Genomic DNA, 18061 nt, shown 5'->3' with positions numbered 1-18061 from the left:
GAAGCTACTGCAGGAGCATCAGCAGAAGAAGAAGACGACGGAAACAGAAGCAGTTACATTGCTTTCCACTCAGTCAGAGAAAATGAAACCCCCAAAATAGCAAGATGAGCTGCAGAGATACGCTGGTAAATGTCTCTGAGGCCGGGCCTTTCTGAGTCTGGGCCGGCCTGATAACCACTGGAGCGTCTCCTCACTGCGTCAGCCGGGACTCGACCCGTTTGGGTTGCAATGTGCTGCTCTGAATGAGCTGCTCTGAATGAGCTTCAGAAACACAGCTGGCTCAAAGTTTTCACTCCCCACATTCACATTTCAACCACAAACTTCAACATCTTTCATGAGGATTAGATGACAGAACAAAACAAAGTTAGACAGTTAATGACTTACGGCAAATAAAAGTCTGAAAGCAACACATGGTGGTGGCAGCATTATGCTGTGGGGATCAGAAGGCTGGGCGATTATGGGATGGTTTAAATCCGAGTTAATTCATCCTTTGTTAGAGTTAAATATGTTGCAATCAGCAATTAACCAATGAGGTGATAAATTAAAATGAGCTCAATAGTTGTCATTCTGATGGCTAATATGAAATAGTTTTGGTTTTGTGTGGTTTTCTTTTCCATTTTATTTATTGTTCTTGGTTTTTGTATTTTATTTTTGGATATTTAAAATCAGTTTGAGGTGTTCTTCACAAAATAAAGTTTTATTATTATTAACAATATATCACTTGAAAATGATGTGAAAATAAAAATATTATTTGCCATAGTAATTTATGGGACGTTCACTGCATTTAACTATAGTTTTCTTTTAAATTATAGAGTTTGCTTTCACAATAACATCATATTTTATTGTTCAGTTTCTAATGTGCAAATAAATACTGAGGGAGATCTATGGAGCTAAATTGGGGCCATAAATAGTGGAAACCACAAGGTTTCCATTGTTAAACAGCTCAAACAGAATCATATGATTTTATTCATTCATTTTGTTAATGCAGTTATTAACTTTTACTTTTATGTTTCCACTGAAGAAGATGACTCTATGTCTTTATGTGACATGAACATAATTCTGTGGGGAAAATGAAACAAAACAAAAAAAGTAAAGTTCAAAACAACTTTTCAGATTCAGTTTTTTTTTTCAGTTTAAACTATTTTTAAACAAACTTTGTAGTCCCCATTTAACACCAGATAAACCAGCAAATTCAGCATTTTACTGGCATTTATAAACACATCTCTAAGTATTGATTCAGCTGTTTTCTTTCATAAAAAACCAAACTTTCCAAATCACTCTGGGCACTTTTGTGCTCATCTTCATCTTTTTATTGAATTTGTCCTGAATCCAAAATTCATTCTTAAGTTGGAGTGTTGCACGAAATACATTGAGTGTGTGTTATTTAGGTTTAAGTGGACTTAGTGTGTCTGCAGCAGCAGCAGCTGCAGCAGCGGGCGGGTCGAGGCTTGGACAGACCGTCAGACTGCGGACCGACCGGCCTGCGGGGCTGCGGGGCTCTGGGAGCGGACTCCAGGCGGAGGAAGCTCCGGAGAGGCGGAGACCTCACCACAGACCGAGCTGCTGCTGCTGCTGCTGCTGCCAGTGTGAGGTGAAGCTCAGCCGGGCTGTTGTGTAAGCTCCACACAGAGGAAGAGGAAGAGGAGGAGCAGGAGGCCTTTTACCATAACGGTGAGTGAGCTTTAGTGTCGGAAGTTGGCTTCCGATTCGGTGCTGCAGTAAAGGGCTGCTCCGCTGTTTTTAAGGACTCCAGCCTCATTGAGTTCACCACTTGCCTGGAAGAAGGAAATCAGTCAATATTTCAGTGGGTGATACCATCTGTTGTTGACAAGCTCTGCTAATCCATGTCAGCGTTTGCTTTTGCTGCTCTTTAAATTTCTCTCTGCTTGTATGGTCAGAGGCAGAGACGTTGGAGTGGGGGTCAGATCCCGCAGCAATGTTCCTTTCAATGCAGTAATAAATGTAAAACTCTGGTCCTATGTTGGGCTTTAAGTTCATCCTGTTTATTTGCCAGAGATCTTCCCACTGTGGGAAGAGATGGTTGGAGCTTCGTCTATCTGCATAGGCTCCTTTTCAACTCCTCCAGGATTTGGGGTCAAAGTTCAAGTATTATTTGAAATGCTAACAGCTGCTCCCGGTTGTAAAAGTGATACATTGTTTGCATTATCACAACTGTTGGAAGTTAAAAAACAGGAGCAAAAATAGTTTCATCTCATCTCCATAACCAGCAGGAAAGTGGTTAAAAAACCAAACAGGCTTTTGAAACCTGCTGCAACTGGGAGTGGCACCGTTCCAGAAAACTTCATTTGAGAACATTTTATTCTTTATGTCAAAGATTTCATTTTCTTTCATTGTTTCCTTGTTTTTTCTTGTTTAGTTTGTTTTAATCTGAGCTGTGATGCAAACATGCTGCAACTCTTCCTTCCTGCCCACAGCATCACCATCCACCACGACTCTCTGGAAACACTCCAATAATTTTAGTTACGGCAACATTTCATTAACTTGGGGATGAAATGTTTTTCTATTTACTTGAAGTAAAAAAAATACCGTTGTGGCCCTTTATCTTCAGTCGGAAGCCAACTTCAGCTTCGGCTGTGAGCCGTTAGCAGCCGCTGCTAGCTCGGCTCAGCGCTGCTGTGATGCAGCAGATAACCAGGCTAACTCTGACCCAAAAAGGTCTGCTTTCATAAGGTGAGGCACTTTGGTCCGGTTTGCATGCTGGTAACGTGTTTTAAGTCATTTTATTTGAGCTCCACTGAAAGGTGTCACGTCTCTGTTTGGCTGTTTTCTTTCTGTTCCTGTTTCAGTGTGAAGCAGCTAGCTGCCGTTAGCAGCAGCAGCAGCAGCGGTTGCTTCAAACTCTTACGCTTTTTTCCGTTAAAGACCAAACTGCCAACAAAACTGGTGCCGTTCTGGTTCTCAACAGAACCAGAGAGGCTGGCAGCGCCAGCGGGCGGACAGCAGGTCTGTACTGGGAACCAGTGTGGCTCCGAGCTGTCAGATTTGTGCAACTGTTAGTTATGCTAGTCAGAGGAACCCGGGTTAGTTATGCTAGTCAGAGGAACCCGGGTTAGTTATGCTAGTCAGAGGAACCCGGGTTCTGCTCAGCCGGGTCATGGGTTCCTGTCCGAACCAGAACCGAAATGCACATGGATTGCTGTTAGATGGATGTCTATCTGTGTTTATGAGGGATTTTCAGTTCGTTGGGGAGTAGCTGGAAAACAGACGCACATCTGCGGAAATGTGAAAGGAGATATCGCAACAAAACCTGCGGGAAAATGAGAAATGAGGGAGAACCGCTGGATTTTACCGATGAGAAGAAGAAGGTGCGCCAGGTGCAGAAGGGAAGGTGCGCCAGGTGCAGAAGGGAAGCTGCGCCAGGAGCAGAAGGGAAGGTGCGCCAGGAGCAGAAGGGAAGGTGCGCCAGGAGCAGAAGGGAAGGTGCGCCAGGTGCAGAAGGGAAGGTGCGCCAGGAGCAGAAGGGAAGGTGCGCCAGGAGCAGAAGGGAAGGTGCGCCATGAGCAGAAGGGAAGGTGCGCCAGGAGCAGAAAGCACTCAGATATCTGACCTAACCCTGTCAGTGGTGTTGCATAAGCGTTTTCCTCCCAGAGCCTTCAGCTCCCTGATGGATCCGTCCTCAGCTGCTGTCAGTCTGGGAAGGTAAAAGCTTAACAACTCATGAATCCCAGAGTCAGATGACTGGATGAAGATCCTTGGAGGCCAAGCCAACACCTTAAACTGGACGCCATGCTCCTCAATATTCCTCTTCAACCACGTTTTTTTTAGCATGGGGTGAATTATTTAGTTAAAACTCATTAAAGGTCTTTAATGGCCTTTCCTAATGCTTTGGTACAATATTTACTCTCCTTTTCTCCTTATTATTCAGATAATCAATTGATTAATTGGATAAAAAAAAATTGTCACATTTTACAGACAGCGTTCCTTTAGTTAGATCTTGAACATCTGCAGCTAAAAATCCTTCGAACATCAACATTTCAAAATGTCATCGATCCGGTTTAGGAGAGATCTGGGATTGATTATATGGATGAACTAATAATTGAATATGATTAATCTAAGATTTTACAGAATGTGAAGCTAAACTGCCACTGGAGTGAAAACATTTATTTGTCATCTTAAATGTATTTTGTACAGTTTTGGATTAGATGGGGTTTTTATTCTCCAGTTAACAGTTACTATCAGTTACTGAATCATTTAACCGTTTCTTTAATAATCAGTCAATCATGATTAATCGTTTCATTACTAATTTTTACAGTTTTTTTATGAATGCATTTCTTTTTTTCTCCATTTGTCAGTGTGTGGTGAGGTTTCTGCTGCCAAAGGCGGATTTATTTAAATGCTGTTTACGCCTCTCCCATGGTCCAGCGCTACCTGACCTTTGACCTCTCTGGCCAGAAACAGAAACCTTTGTCCTGCAGCGCTGAGCCGGACTCAGAGTAGTTTTCTGTTGACGAACCTAAAAAAAGGTTTTTTTTACAGAGTAAACAGAAACTTTCATTTTTATTGAGGAAACCATGAGAACGTGTTTCTGTAATCATTTATTATCAGTTATTGTGATGAATTGTTAAAATCTATCCTCAGTAGCTTTAACACTATGGAGAGTGAGGAGGTTTTATTTTGGCGGTCAAAAGGAGTTTATGTCACTGCAGTAGAAACAGTTCTGTGCATCAGGACGACAGGAAGCAGTGGGAGGATGGTTTTAATGAACTCTGATTCCTGTGTGATTGTTTTCTTATCCAATAGGATCACAGGAACAATAATGACAAAGTATTGGAAATGTGTTTGCAGTGCTTCAGTGTAAAGATGGTTTGCAGCTTGTTTTGCAGCACTCAGAGCCGTCCGGTCCTCTCTGCCTCCACCCATCCATCCCTGCATGGTCATTCACAGCCAGACCACAAATAGCGTCTCCCACTGGCCAGCAGATTGCACTGCAGGCCCATCACCAAAACTGATTGGAAATACAAAGTTATATATAGCAACACATTACTATTTATTAATTATGTAATTATAACTTGTGTTTCTGCTCTGGTGACCAAGTGATGATATTTCATTGCCAATTTCACTTTATTTCTTTGAACAATGATAATAAAGCCAAGTTTGCAGTGTGAAATAAACTCTAGTGGAGTTTGGAAACAGAATGTGTGTAAAGGTTCAAGTCTGGTTGGACGATGTGCCCAGTTGGGAGGAAAGGCTGTGATTGATCAGGCTGATCTTTGCTGTGATTTATCAATCAGGCTGATCATCACTGTGATTGATCAGGCTGATCTTCACTGTGATTGATCAGGCTGATCGTTGCTGTGATTGATCAGGCTGATCTTCACTGTGATTGATCAGGCTGATCTTCGCTGTGATTGATCAGGCTGATCGTTGCTGTGATTTATCAATCAGGCTGATCGTTGCTGTGATTGATCAGGCTGATCTTCGCTGTGATTGATCAGGCTGATCGTTGCTGTGATTGATCAGGCTGATCATTGCTGTGATGATCAGGCTGATCTTTGCTGTGATTTATCAATCAGGCTGATCTTTGCTGTAATGGATCAATCAGGCTGATCGTTGCTGTGATTGATCAGGCTGATCCTTGCTGCTGTGTCTGCAGGTCTGATGGCTCCAGAGTGAGCGGCCATGGCGCTGATGATCCCCCCGGTGAAACTCAAATGGCTGGAGCACCTGAACAGCTCGTGGATCACAGAGGACAGCGAATCCATCGCCACGCGGGACGGCGTGTCGGCGCTCTACGCCAAGCTGCTGGCCAACAAGGAGGCGGTGCTGCTGCCGCAGCAGGTGCTGTGCCTCAAGGGCCCGCAGCTGCCGGACTTCGAGCGCGAGTCGCTGTCCAGCGATGAGCAGGAGCATTACCTGGACGCGCTGCTGGGCAGCCAGCTGGCCCTGGCCAAAATGGTTGCTCCGACTCGCCCTTCGCCGCCGCGCTGCGGAAGCGCGTCCTGTGGCTGCAGCGCGTCTTCTACGCGCTCTCCAACAAATACCACGACAAGGGCAAGGTGAAGCAGCAGCAGCACTCCCCGGAGAGCAGCGCCGGCACCGCCGACCCGCACGCCGTCAGCGAGCGCCGCGCTCCAGCACCGACGCCCTCATCGAGATGGCGTCCGCACCGGACTCAGCCTGCTGTTCGCCTTGCTGCGCCAGAGCTGGATGATGCCGCCGTCGCTCGGCACCGGCGGAGCGCCGGGCGGCGGCATCAACTTATGCAATGACGTGATCCACACGGCCATCGACGTGGTGAGCTCGCTGCCGCCGCTGTCCCTAGCCAACGAGAGCAAGATCCCGCCAATGGGCCTGGACTGCCTGGCCCAGGTCACGACCTTCCTGAAGGGCGTCACCATGCCCAACTCCGGGGCGGACATCTTGGGCCGACGGCTGGCCTCGGAGCTGCTGCTGGGGCTGGCGGCCCAGAGGGCTCGCTGCGCTACCTGCTGGAGTGGATCGAGATGGGCTGGCAGCGTCGGCCGTGGTCAGCGCCATGGAGAAGAACGCGGCGCCGCACTGCCAGGAGGGGCTGATGGGATACGACTGCTTCATGAACATCCTGATGCAGATGAGGCGCTCCTTGGTGAGGGTCACTGGGCAGGAAGAGCCTCTAGTTCCACTAACTGCAAAGCGCTAAACCTGCATGACATTTATCAGAAGCTAACGCTAAAGTGCTTTACAATCTTGATATTTAGTGGAATCATTAGAAATATAATTTTCAGCTCTTAGTAACTACAGGAGGCAGACTGAAGGTTTTCCTGAAGTGGGAAAACTGTGACGGTTCCTATTAGATTCCTCAGGCGGTTTGTGGTTTCCATGTTGACGGTGTGTTTTGTCGGGGTCAGGGCTCCACAGCAGACCGCAGCCAGTGGAGGGAGCCCACCAGGACCCCGGACGGCCTCTGCTCGCTGTACGAGGCGGCGCTCTGCCTGTTCGAGGAGGTGAGGCCTCCGGCGCGCTTTACTCTGCTCACGTTCAGCCAACATTCAACATTTTGAAACATCGTGAAAACGTTTCCCGTCCGCACGTCTCTTCGTGTCCCAGGTGTGCCGCATGGCGTCGGACTACTCCCGCACCTGCGTCAGCCCCGACAGCATCCAGACGGGCGAGGCGCCGGTCGTCTCGGAAACCTGTGAGGTTTACGTGTGGGGAAGCAACAGCAGCCACCAGCTGGTGGAGGGAACCCAGGAGAAGATCCTGCAGCCCAAACTGGCCACCAGCTTCGCAGACGCCCAGACGGTGAGGAGAGGAGGAGGAGGAGGAGGAGGAGTAGGAGGAGGAAGAGGAGGAGGAGGACGAAGAAGAGGAGGAGGAGGAAGAAGAGGAGGAGGAGGAAGAAGAGGAGGAGGAGGGTAGGAGGAGGAAGAGGAGGAGGAGGAGGAAGAAGAGGAGGAGGAGGAGGAGACAGAGGAGGATCCTTCCCTTCCTTGCTTCATTCCCTCTTTCCCTCCTTCCTTCCTTCTTTCTCTCCTTCCTTCCTTCTTTCCTTCCTTCCTTCCCTCCTTCTTTCTTTCCTTCCTTCCTTCCCTCTTTCCCTCCTTCCTTCCTTCCTTCCTTCTTTCTCTCTTTCCTTCCTTCCCTCCTTCTTTCTTTCCTTCCTTCCTTCCCTCCTTCCTTCCTTCCTTGCTTCCTTCCATCTTTCCCTCCTTCCTTCCTTCCCTCCTTCCCTCCTTCCTTCCTTCCTTCCCTCTTTCCCTCCTTGCTTAAATCCTTCCTTCCTTCCCTCCTTCCTTCCTTCCTTCCTTCCTTCCTGTATCTAAAGGCTGAACTTGCTGAATGTACCCTCCATGTCTTCCTGCTGATTTTCTGAATGTGTGATCTGATCTCTCGGTCGTCTGTTTGAAGCTCTGATTGTTTCCGGCGTCTCCCTGCAGATCGAGGCGGGTCAGTACTGCACCTTCGTGATTTCGTCCGACGGCTCGGTCCGGGCCTGCGGGAAAGGAAGCTACGGCCGTCTGGGCCTGGGGGACTCCAACAACCAATCCACGCTCAAGAAACTGACCTTTGAACCCCACCGAGCCATCAAGAAGGTGTCGTCGTCGAAGGGCTCAGACGGCCACACCCTGGCGTTCACCACGGAGGGCGAGGTCTTCAGCTGGGGCGACGGCGACTACGGCAAGCTGGGACACGGCAACAGCTCCACCCAGAAATACCCCAAACTCATCCAGGGGCCGCTGCAGGGAAGGTAGGCTTCAACCCGCCGCCGCAGCCTCAGCACTAAAACGTTCCCGTTACAGACAGACTGTCGTTCCAGGTCAGAGCCGCCTGGTGGTTTCAGGTCACCAAAGTTTTCAAATCTACTTGCTTTGTTTTCCACCCTGATTCCACAGACCTTCATCAGTTCTTAGTTTTAAACAAAAAACTTTGTGAAAAACATTAAATTTGTTGCAAACAAAACTGCTGTGTAAACAGACTTCACCCCTTCAAAATAAGAGCATAAATATAAACTACAGGAAACAAGAAAACATCTGATAAGCAAAACGTCAACACCGATGTTGAATTTATTCAGCTGAACGTTTATGAAACATGATTAAAAATTTACCTGGATAAATTAATTTAGGGGAAGATAATTGTTCTAAATGTTTTCAAAGTTAGCAGCTTTTGCTAACAACCTGGTGTGTGTGTGTGTGTGTGTGTGTGTGTGTGTGTGGTTGTGGTTGTGTATGTGTGTGTGCGCGCGCGTGTGTATGTGTGTGTGTGTGGTTGTGGTTGTGTGTGTGGTTGTGTGTGTGTGTGTATGTATTTATGTGTGTGTGTGTGTGTGTGTCAGGTGGTCGTGTGTGTGTCTGCCGGCTACAGACACAGCGCTGCCGTCAGTGAGGACGGAGAGCTCTACACCTGGGGGGAAGGAGACTTTGGAAGATTAGGTGAGTTGATGTTCCAGTATCTGATCTGGCTTTGCTCTCTGTTTCTAAAAAACTTCAAAAATAGAAACTTTTCTTTGTCCTTGTTTGATTATTAGTATCCGTGTTTTGCTGTTTTTGTTGCCAATCTTGCTGTGAATGGGTCACATGTTCTGCTGCTGACATAAACATGACAGATAAAAATCACACCAGAGTTTATTGGTGTGGAAGAGAAAAGTGTTTCCTTTGTGAGTTTTCATCCTTGCGTTGGGTCTGCCGTCCTGTCCTCATGCAGGACACGGGGACAGCAACAGCCGCAACATTCCCACTCTGGTGAAAGACATCAGCAACGTTGGCGAGGTTTCCTGCGGGAGCTCCCACACCATCGCCCTGTCCAAAGATGGCCGCACCGTCTGGTCGTTTGGAGGAGGAGACAACGGTGAGAAACCCAAACGGGTGTCGGGTTTCTCTGGCTGTTTCTGGTGCTGATCTACTTTTTCTGTTTGTCCTCCTGCAGGAAAACTGGGGCACGGCGACACCAACAGAGTCTACAAGCCCAAAGTGGTGGAGGCGCTGCAGGGCATGTTCATCAGGAAAGTGTGCGCAGGCAGCCAGTCGTCACTGGCTCTGACCTCCACTGGACAGGTAGGACGTCTGGGACGGTCCCTCAGGAGACGTCCCTCTCTTTACACGACTCGGAAGTTACGAACTGTCAGCCAATCAGACGTCGGCAGGAGCTGCACAAAAACAGCTGACCGCTTTCAAAATGCAACCAGTATGAGTCTTTGACCTTTGGCCTCTGATTTAAAGCTATCTTCATAGCGGACTAGTTTTATTTTGACCTTTCCTAGTTTTTGCTCCTGATTCTGGTGTTTTAGACATTCTACATCATTTCCTGACTCCTGTTTCTTCCTAGAAATCAGATTTTGAAGTGAAATAAACGAGTTTATTGGAAACTGAAGTCCTGAAGTCGATTCTTTCTTCTGACTGGACAAAAACATATCAGAAAGTTTAAAGCTGAAGCAGAAATCAGTGTTTGCTGAATCATTTCAGTCTGTTGGGACGTTGGTTTCCGGGTGGTTCTGACCCGTTTTGCTGCTCCTGCGTGTGTCCAGGTGTTCGCCTGGGGCTGCGGCGCCTGCCTGGGCTGCGGCTCCTCTGAGGCCACGGCGCTGCGGCCCAAACTGATCGAGGAGCTGGCCACCACCAGGGTGGTGGACGTGTCCATCGGGGACAGCCACTGCCTGGCCCTGTCCCACGGTACGTCGCTTATCTCTGCTCTGTGTGGGTTGGACCGGGTCAGGCCGGGCCGGGCCGGGTCGGTGCTGCTCAGCTCCTGTTGTTGACTCTCTGGTTAAATGCTGACTGTTTGAGATCTGATGTAACAGCAAACTGAACTCTGAGTCCTGGTTTCGCGTTAACTCTTTCTGCCCTTTTTACTCTGGCGGTTGCCTAGACAACGAGGTGTACGCCTGGGGCAACAACTCCATGGGGCAATGTGGCCAGGGCAACTCCACCGGCCCCATCACCAAACCCAAGAAGGTGGTCGGCCTGGACGGGGTCGCCATCCAGCAGATCTCAGCCGGGACGTCCCACAGCCTGGCCTGGACTGCTCTGCCCAGAGACAGGTGAGCCATGACGTCACAGCACACTGACCAATGGCTGGGCAGCTGATGATGTCATCACACACCAACCAATAGCTGAGCAGCACCTGGTTACCTGCTGGACAGGTGATCATCGGGTTCAGAGCTGTAGGTTTTAATCCTTCCTTCCTTTCTTCCTTCTTTCCTTCCTTCCTTTCTTCCTTCCCTCCTTCCTTCCTTCATTTCTTCTTTCGTTTCTTTCTTCCTTCCTTCCTCCCTTCCTTCATTTCTTCTTTCCTTTCTTCCTTCCTTCCTTTCTTCCTTCCCTCCTTCCTTCCTTCCTTTCTTCTTTCCTTCCTTACTTCTGTCCTTCCTTCCTTCTGTCCTTCCTTCCTTTCTTTCTTTCTTCCTTTCTTCCTTCCTTCCTCCCTCCCTTCCTTCCTCCCTTCCTTCATTTCTTCTTTCCTTTCTTCCTTCCTTCCTTCCTCCCTTCCTTCCTTCCTCCCTTCCTCCCTCCCTCCCTCCTCCCTCCCTTCCTCCCTCCCTCCCTCCCTCCCACGGTCATGGTTACTGTGGCGGCCCTGTTACCATTGTGACTTCAGCCAGAGCCACTGATGTGCATGTTGGAGCCGAGAGGACGATCCCAGATATTGACTCATTAAACATGTAACACATCCAGACATGCAGCCTGACTGACCGCTAGCCAGGCTCGGCTAATGCTAACAGACGACGCCTCAGCTGATCCGCTGCTTCCTCTCCGTGTCTCTGCAGGCAGGTGGTGGCCTGGCACCGGCCGTACTGCGTCGACCTGGGAAAGCACCTTCTCCCACCTGCGCTCCTTCCTGGAGCGCTACTGCGACGGCATCAACAGCGACGTTCCTCCGCTGCCCTTCCCCTCGTCCAGGTGAGCCGCTCGGACCGCCTGGGTCCAGACGCTGCGGGCAGAAGCAGAGTGAACGTTTCTCCATGTTTACAGGGAGCACCATAACTTCCTCAAGCTGTGCCTTCGCCTCTTATCCAATCACCTGGCTCTGGCCCTGGCCGGGGGCGTGGCCACCAGTATTCTGGGTCGGCAGGCCCGGCCGCTCAGGAACCTGCTGTTCAGGTTGATGGACGCCTCGGTGCCGGACGAGATCCAGGAGGTCAGTGGTGACCATGGAGCCGGTTAACTTAAAATCGGTTTAACCTCAAAGTAACACTGAGCAGGCGGATAACAGACGAGTCTCACAGCGAGAGACAGAAAACAAGAAGTTAGTCCTTAATCTGCCAGTTAGATTAAACCAGTTTAACCTGGTCTGGTTTACGTTAACTTGACGTTTGTAACTTTGGTCTGGTTTACATTAACCTGGCCTGGTTTACGGTAACCTGCTCTGTTTTCCCCAGGCGGTGATCGAGACTCTGTCGGTGGGCGCCACCATGCTGCTGCCTCCTCTGAGAGGATGGAGCTGCTCCACTCCCTGCTGCCTCAGGGACCAGACAGATGGGAGAGTCTCTCCAAAGGACAGGTACGCCCCACCCCCACCTGCTGCTTTTATTAATCTGAAAGGAAGTGAAATAAAGCGGTTTTGTTCCTCAGAGGATGCAGCTGGACATCATCCTGACCAGCCTGCAGGATCACACCCATGTGGCCTCGCTGCTGGGCTACAGCGCTCCGGCTGACGGCCCCGACGCTGCGGCCCCCGGTCCCGCCTTCGCACCGGACGCCGGCTACGACGCCGTCGGCTCCCACCCTGACACGCACTTAGCTGAGATCCTGATGAAGACGCTGCTCAGAAACCTGGGCTTTTACACGGTGAGTCCATCCTCGTTATTGATCCTGTAGAGAGCCGCAAACCACCATTTCCTCCCACTGAAGGTTTCCTGGCAGAGTCGATCGCTTCCTGTTCCTCTATCAGGAGAACGTTTCATTGACTGATCTGAGACATTATTCAGCTCTACACTGCAAATCCTTTTCTGCATGTCAGTTTTTCATTTTCTCTTTGAATCGGAATCATCTGATGTCGCCTTCTAGAGAAAATGTAAATATTTTGTTTTTTTAGCAGAAACTTCATCAGATCCGGCTTCCTGCTCACTTCTATCCTCACTGACTTTTCTAAAACTAAATTGCATCTTTACAAACAGTTTGTTGCCGTTTAATGAGGAAAATGACGGCATCAACAGCGATGTTCTAGAATACCTTTTAGAAGTTTCATGTGGTGATAAATTCAAAAAACAGATAAAACTTTTTTTTGCTTCTAATAACTGGAGGTGATTTTGTAGGTAAACTGAAGAAATTTCAACCTTCCAGAGAAATGAGTAAATGTCTGCTAATTGTAAATGTTTGTCTACATGTTAGTGAACAAACATGTAGACGTTTGTTCACATGTTCTTCCAGCCTCATGATAGTGTAGCACAGAGATCCGGGTTCTGTACCTCTGTGGATACAAAGCTGGTCTGGTACATTTTGAGTTCTAAAATCCGGACCCGGTATGTTTTTCTGTTCCAACGTGGAGTCTCTCTGTCCCTGCAGAACGTTGCATTTATCTCTGAGTTCCTCAGCCAACACGCAGCAGGCGCCAGGCAGGCCGCCCCGCTGGCTGTGCAGTGAGGAAAGCGGAGCCCATTGGGTCACAGTGGTTCTGTTCTCCGTTCTGTGCAGGATCAAGCGCTGGGCGAACTGGAGAAGAACAGCGACAAGCTGCAGCAGCGCACCTCGTCGTCGGATAGCAGCCAGCCGGCTCACCTGCACCAGCTGCTGTGCTCCCTGCAGAAGCAGTTGCTGGCCTACTGCCACATCAACGCCGTCACCGAGGTAACTCCACCGCCGGTCGGGCCGGGCCCGATAAGCCGGACCAGTCTGACTCGCTGCTGTCTCCTGCAGAACTCCAGCAGCGTGGCGCTGCTCCACAAGCACCTGCAGCTGCTGCTGCCCCACGCCACCGACATTTTCTCCCGCTCTGCCGCGCTGATCCAGGACAGCTCCGGGAACGGGAGCATCCGGGAGAAGCTGCAGGGTGAGCGCCGCCGCCTCGGCCCCGCCGCCGCCTCGCCGCGGCCCCGCCGACCCCTCAGCACAGATGTCACTGACCCCTCACCCCTCTACTCTCCAGATGTGATCTACGTGTCGGCAGCTGGCAGCATGCTGTGTCAGATTGTCAACTCGCTGCTGCTGCTGCCAGTGGCGGTGGTGAGGCCGCTGCTGAGCCACCTGCTGGACCTGCTGCCCCCTCTGGACCGCCTCAACAGGCTGCTGCCGGCCGCTGCGCCGCTGGAGGACCAGGAGCTGCAGTGGCCGCTGCACGGTCAGGAAACGCTCAGACCACAGGAAATATGGCCCTGCAGCTAATTGAGGAAAACAAACAAAAAAGAGAATTCTGGCATAAACCTAGGGATGCACCGATTGCAGTTTTCTGGCTGGTCGCCAATTACCAATCTTTAAACACTAACCTGCTGATTCCAATATTTTTTGTCTGAAATGTTGCTAAATATAGCAAGGAAGACGGCGAGTTGGCGACCATGCAGACATGACCTGGTGGCTAACAGGCAAACCTTTTCAGACCTTTGCTGACGTAGATCGGATCGGCGTCACGTTAAACTAGCCGCTGATCACTGATCTCGCAAAATTAAGGAAATTGGCGTTGATAAATCGGTGCACCCCTACGTAAAATATTTGCGGTCTGAATTACAGCCATTGCAGACAGAAACAAAATTCCACCAACCATGTCTGAATTTTAAAATGAATCTCAGAAATTTTCAAGAAAAAACATGGAAAGTTTCTCAGCTTGAAAAGTAAAAAAAAATTTGACTTTTGAAACTGATAAATTCCAAAATTGAAAAATCTTTCCAAGATTTATTCTAGAAAATATGTAAAATGTTATTTTGGGAAATTCACCCGAACACACCGAGTTCTGTCTGCGCTCTGAACTCTCAGGTGAATTTAAAGATAAAGCGCCAAATAAAAAAAAAAAATCAAGTCCAAAACTCTGAGCTGAAACCAGCTGTTAGTGGATGCGGACGCGCCGCCTGCTGTGAAGCACGGTGGGAGCAGCATCATGCTGTGGGGCTGCCAGTGGATTGTTTGTCGTGACCCATCGGGTCAGAACCAGAACCTCCTGGTCTGGCCAGGGTCGGTAACTGGATCCTTCCCACCCCTCCAGGTGCTTCGGACCTGGCCGAGCCGACATCGGGCCCGGCGCTCCCGGCGGCGGCGCTGTGCTGGGTGTGGCTGGTGGACCTGGAGCGGACCGCGGCGCTGCTGGTGGGCCGCTGCCTGGGCGGGATGCTGCAGGGCGCCGCCGCCTCGCCGGAGGAGAACCACGCCGCCTACTGGCTGAAAACGCCGCTGTTCAGCAACGGCCTGGAGACTGACATCCCGCAGCTCGGTACCGGCCGGCCCACCAGCGGTTCTGTGTGGTTCTGTGTGGTTCTGACTGCGCTCTCCATGCAGACTGGGTCATCAGCTCGCTGCTGGAGGCGGCGCTGTCCGGGAACGAGGAGCAGAAGCCTCTGGACCGGCCGCTGCGCCCGGACCTCAGCGTCCTGCTGGACCTGGCGCTGGGCTCCTCCAAAGAACCCGCCAACAGCCTCTGGATCAACATGCAGGACTACGCCATCAGCAAAGGTCTGACCCACAACCTGAACCAGAGCAGAACCAGAACCGGGCCTGACTGCCATCTCTCCTGTTGCAGACTGGGACAACGCGTCTCTGAACAACGAGTCCCTGCTGGACACCGTGTCCAGGTTCTGCCTGGCCGCGCTGCTGAAGCACAGCGGCCTGCTGGGCCCCGCCTGCGGCGAGGGCAGGTGAGCTGACCCCTGACCTTTCACCCCGCTCTCCTGTCCTCCATCGCTGACTCTCCCTTCCCAGCAGGTACCAGCCGTCCAAGTCTCTGGCCGAAGTCTACCGCAGCGTCTACAAGGTCCGGAACCGACTGCTGGCCTGCAAGAACCTGGACTTCATCCAAACCCGGTCTTCATCCCGAGAGAGGCGGGTCGGTCCCAGTTCACTCCCAGTTCTCTCCCAGTTCTCTCCCAGTTCACTACCAGTTCTCTCCCAGTTCACTCCCAGTTCACTCCCAGTTCACTACCAGTTCTCTCCCAGTTCACTCCCAGTTCTCTCCCAGTTCTCTCCCAGTTCACTACCAGTTCTCTCTCAGTTCTCTCCCTGTTCACTACCAGTTCTCTCCCAGTTCTCTCCCAGTTCACTCCCAGTTCACTCCCAGTTCACTCCCAGTTCACTACCAGTTCTCTCCCTGTTCACTACCAGTTCACTACCAGTTCACTAACAGTTCTCTCCCAGTTCACTACCAGTTCACTACCAGTTCACTACCAGTTCTCTCCCTGTTCACTACCAGTTCACTACCAGTTCACTACCAGTTCTCTCCCAGTTCACTACCAGTTCTCTCCCTGTTCACTCCCAGTTCTCTCCCAATTCTCTCCCAGTTCTCTCCCAGTTCACTACCAGTTCACTACCAGTTCTCTCCCTGTTCACTCCCAGTTCTCTCCCAATTCTCTCCCAGTTCTCTCCCAGTTCACTACCAGTTCACTACCAGTTCTCTCCCAATTCTCTCCCAGTTCTCTCCCAGTTCACTACCAGTTCACTACCAGTTCTCTCCAATTCTCTCCCAGTTCTCTCCCTGTTCACTCCCAGTTCTCTCCCAATTCTCTCCCAGTTCTCTCCCTGTTCACTCCCAGTTCACTACCAGTTCACTACCAGTTCACTACCAGTTCTCTCCCTGTTCACTCCCAGTTCTCTCCCAATTCTCTCCCAGTTCTCTCCCTGTTCACTCCCAGTTCTCTCCCAATTCTCTCCCAGTTCTCTCCCAGTTCACTACCAGTTCACTACCAGTTCTCTCCCAATTCTCTCCCAGTTCTCTCCCTGTTCACTCCCAGTTCTCTCCCAATTCTCTCCCAGTTCACTCCCAGTTCTCTCCCAGTTCACTACCAGTTCTCTCCCTGTTCACTACCAGTTCACTACCAGTTCTCTCCCTGTTCACTCCCAGTTCACTACCAGTTCACTACCAGTTCACTACCAGTTCTCTCCCTGTTCACTCCCAGTTCTCTCCCAATTCTCTCCCAGTTCACTCCCAGTTCTCTCCCAGTTCACTACCAGTTCTCTCCCTGTTCACTACCAGTTCACTACCAGTTCTCTCCCTGTTCACTACCAGTTCACTACCAGTTCTCTCCCTGTTCACTACCAGTTCTCTCCCAGTTCTCTCCCAGTTCTCTCCCTGTTCTCTACCAGTTCTTTCCCAGTTCTCTCCCAGTTCTCTCCCAATTCTCTCCCAGTTCTCTCCCTGTTCACTCCCAGTTCACTACCAGTTCACTACCAGTTCACTACCAGTTCTCTCCCTGTTCACTCCCAGTTCTCTCCCAATTCTCTCCCAGTTCTCTCCCAGTTCACTCCCAGTTCTCTCCAATTCTCTCCCAGTTCTCTCCCTGTTCACTCCCAGTTCTCTCCCAATTCTCTCCCAGTTCACTCCCAGTTCTCTCCCAGTTCACTACCAGTTCTCTCCCTGTTCACTACCAGTTCACTACCAGTTCTCTCCCTGTTCACTACCAGTTCACTACCAGTTCTCTCCCAATTCTCTCCCAATTCTCTCCCAGTTCTCTCCCTGTTCACTCCCAGTTCTCTCCCAATTCTCTCCCAGTTCTCTCCCTGTTCACTCCCAGTTCTCTCCCAATTCTCTCCCAGTTCACTCCCAGTTCTCTCCCAGTTCACTACCAGTTCTCTCCCTGTTCACTACCAGTTCACTACCAGTTCTCTCCCTGTTCACTACCAGTTCTCTCCCAGTTCTCTCCCAGTTCTCTCCCAGTTCTCTCCCTGTTCTCTACCAGTTCTCTCCCAGTTCTCTCCCAGTTCTCTGAGAATGAGACGTTTTATTTACGAGCTGCTTCTTTACTGCTGCATTATTTTGACATGTATTATTTTTTATAAATTCTCTTATTATTGATACTTTATTCTCATATTAGTACAACTTTATTTTCATCATGTTAACACTTTGTTCTTGTCATATTTCGACTTTAGTATCATGATTTTGTTCTCATATTTATTCTTGAGATCAGCTGTTAGTTTTGCTCATCTTTAAATATTTAGATTTCACATCATTTCATAATTTTAATCATAGCTGCAAGTTGAAGCTTTGAATCCAAATCTGATCAGAAACAGATTTCCATGCTGGCCAAGTTCCTCCTTTGGGGGGCGCTGTCTGACAGGAAGTCGATGATGGATTCCAAAATAAAAGCAGTCTGACATTGTGGTGCAGATCTCGGACAACCAGGACTCGCTGGACATGGACCCCCAGGAGAACTCGTTCACCCGCACCATCGACGAGGAGGCGGAGCTGGAGGAGCGGGCCGACCGCGAGAGGGAAGACGGGCACCAGGATCAGGACGAGGAGGAAGAGGACCGGGAGCACGAAGTCATGACCGCAGGAAGTAAGTACGGCCCTGGAGTCCGCCCGCTTCCTGTCCAGAAAGGTTCTGATCCAGATCTGGACCTGATCTGGTCCAACATGCTGGTTCATCACTTCTTCCTGTTCTGGTACCAGGAAGCAGAATCTGTCTGTTGGGATGAGGATGGTCAGATTTTCGGTCTGGATCAAAACTTTTCAGTGTTTCCAAGTTTGGAGATGCTCCGATCCAATATTAGTG

General features: G+C 50.0%; 1 pseudogene; it reads left to right on the top strand.

Moving 5' to 3' along the window:
• Positions 1–2607: 2607 nt before the first annotated feature.
• The window catches only part of LOC129355524 (probable E3 ubiquitin-protein ligase HERC1), a 47032-nt pseudogene continuing 31578 nt past the window's right edge, over positions 2608–18061 (top strand).

This window comes from Poeciliopsis prolifica, unplaced genomic scaffold (assembly GCF_027474105.1).
Source record: "Poeciliopsis prolifica strain line A6 unplaced genomic scaffold, Auburn_PproV2 SCAFFOLD137, whole genome shotgun sequence".
Lineage (NCBI taxonomy): Eukaryota > Metazoa > Chordata > Actinopteri > Cyprinodontiformes > Poeciliidae > Poeciliopsis > Poeciliopsis prolifica.
The sequence above is the reverse complement of the archived record's forward strand: the minus strand, read 5'-3'. Positions and strand labels throughout refer to the sequence as shown.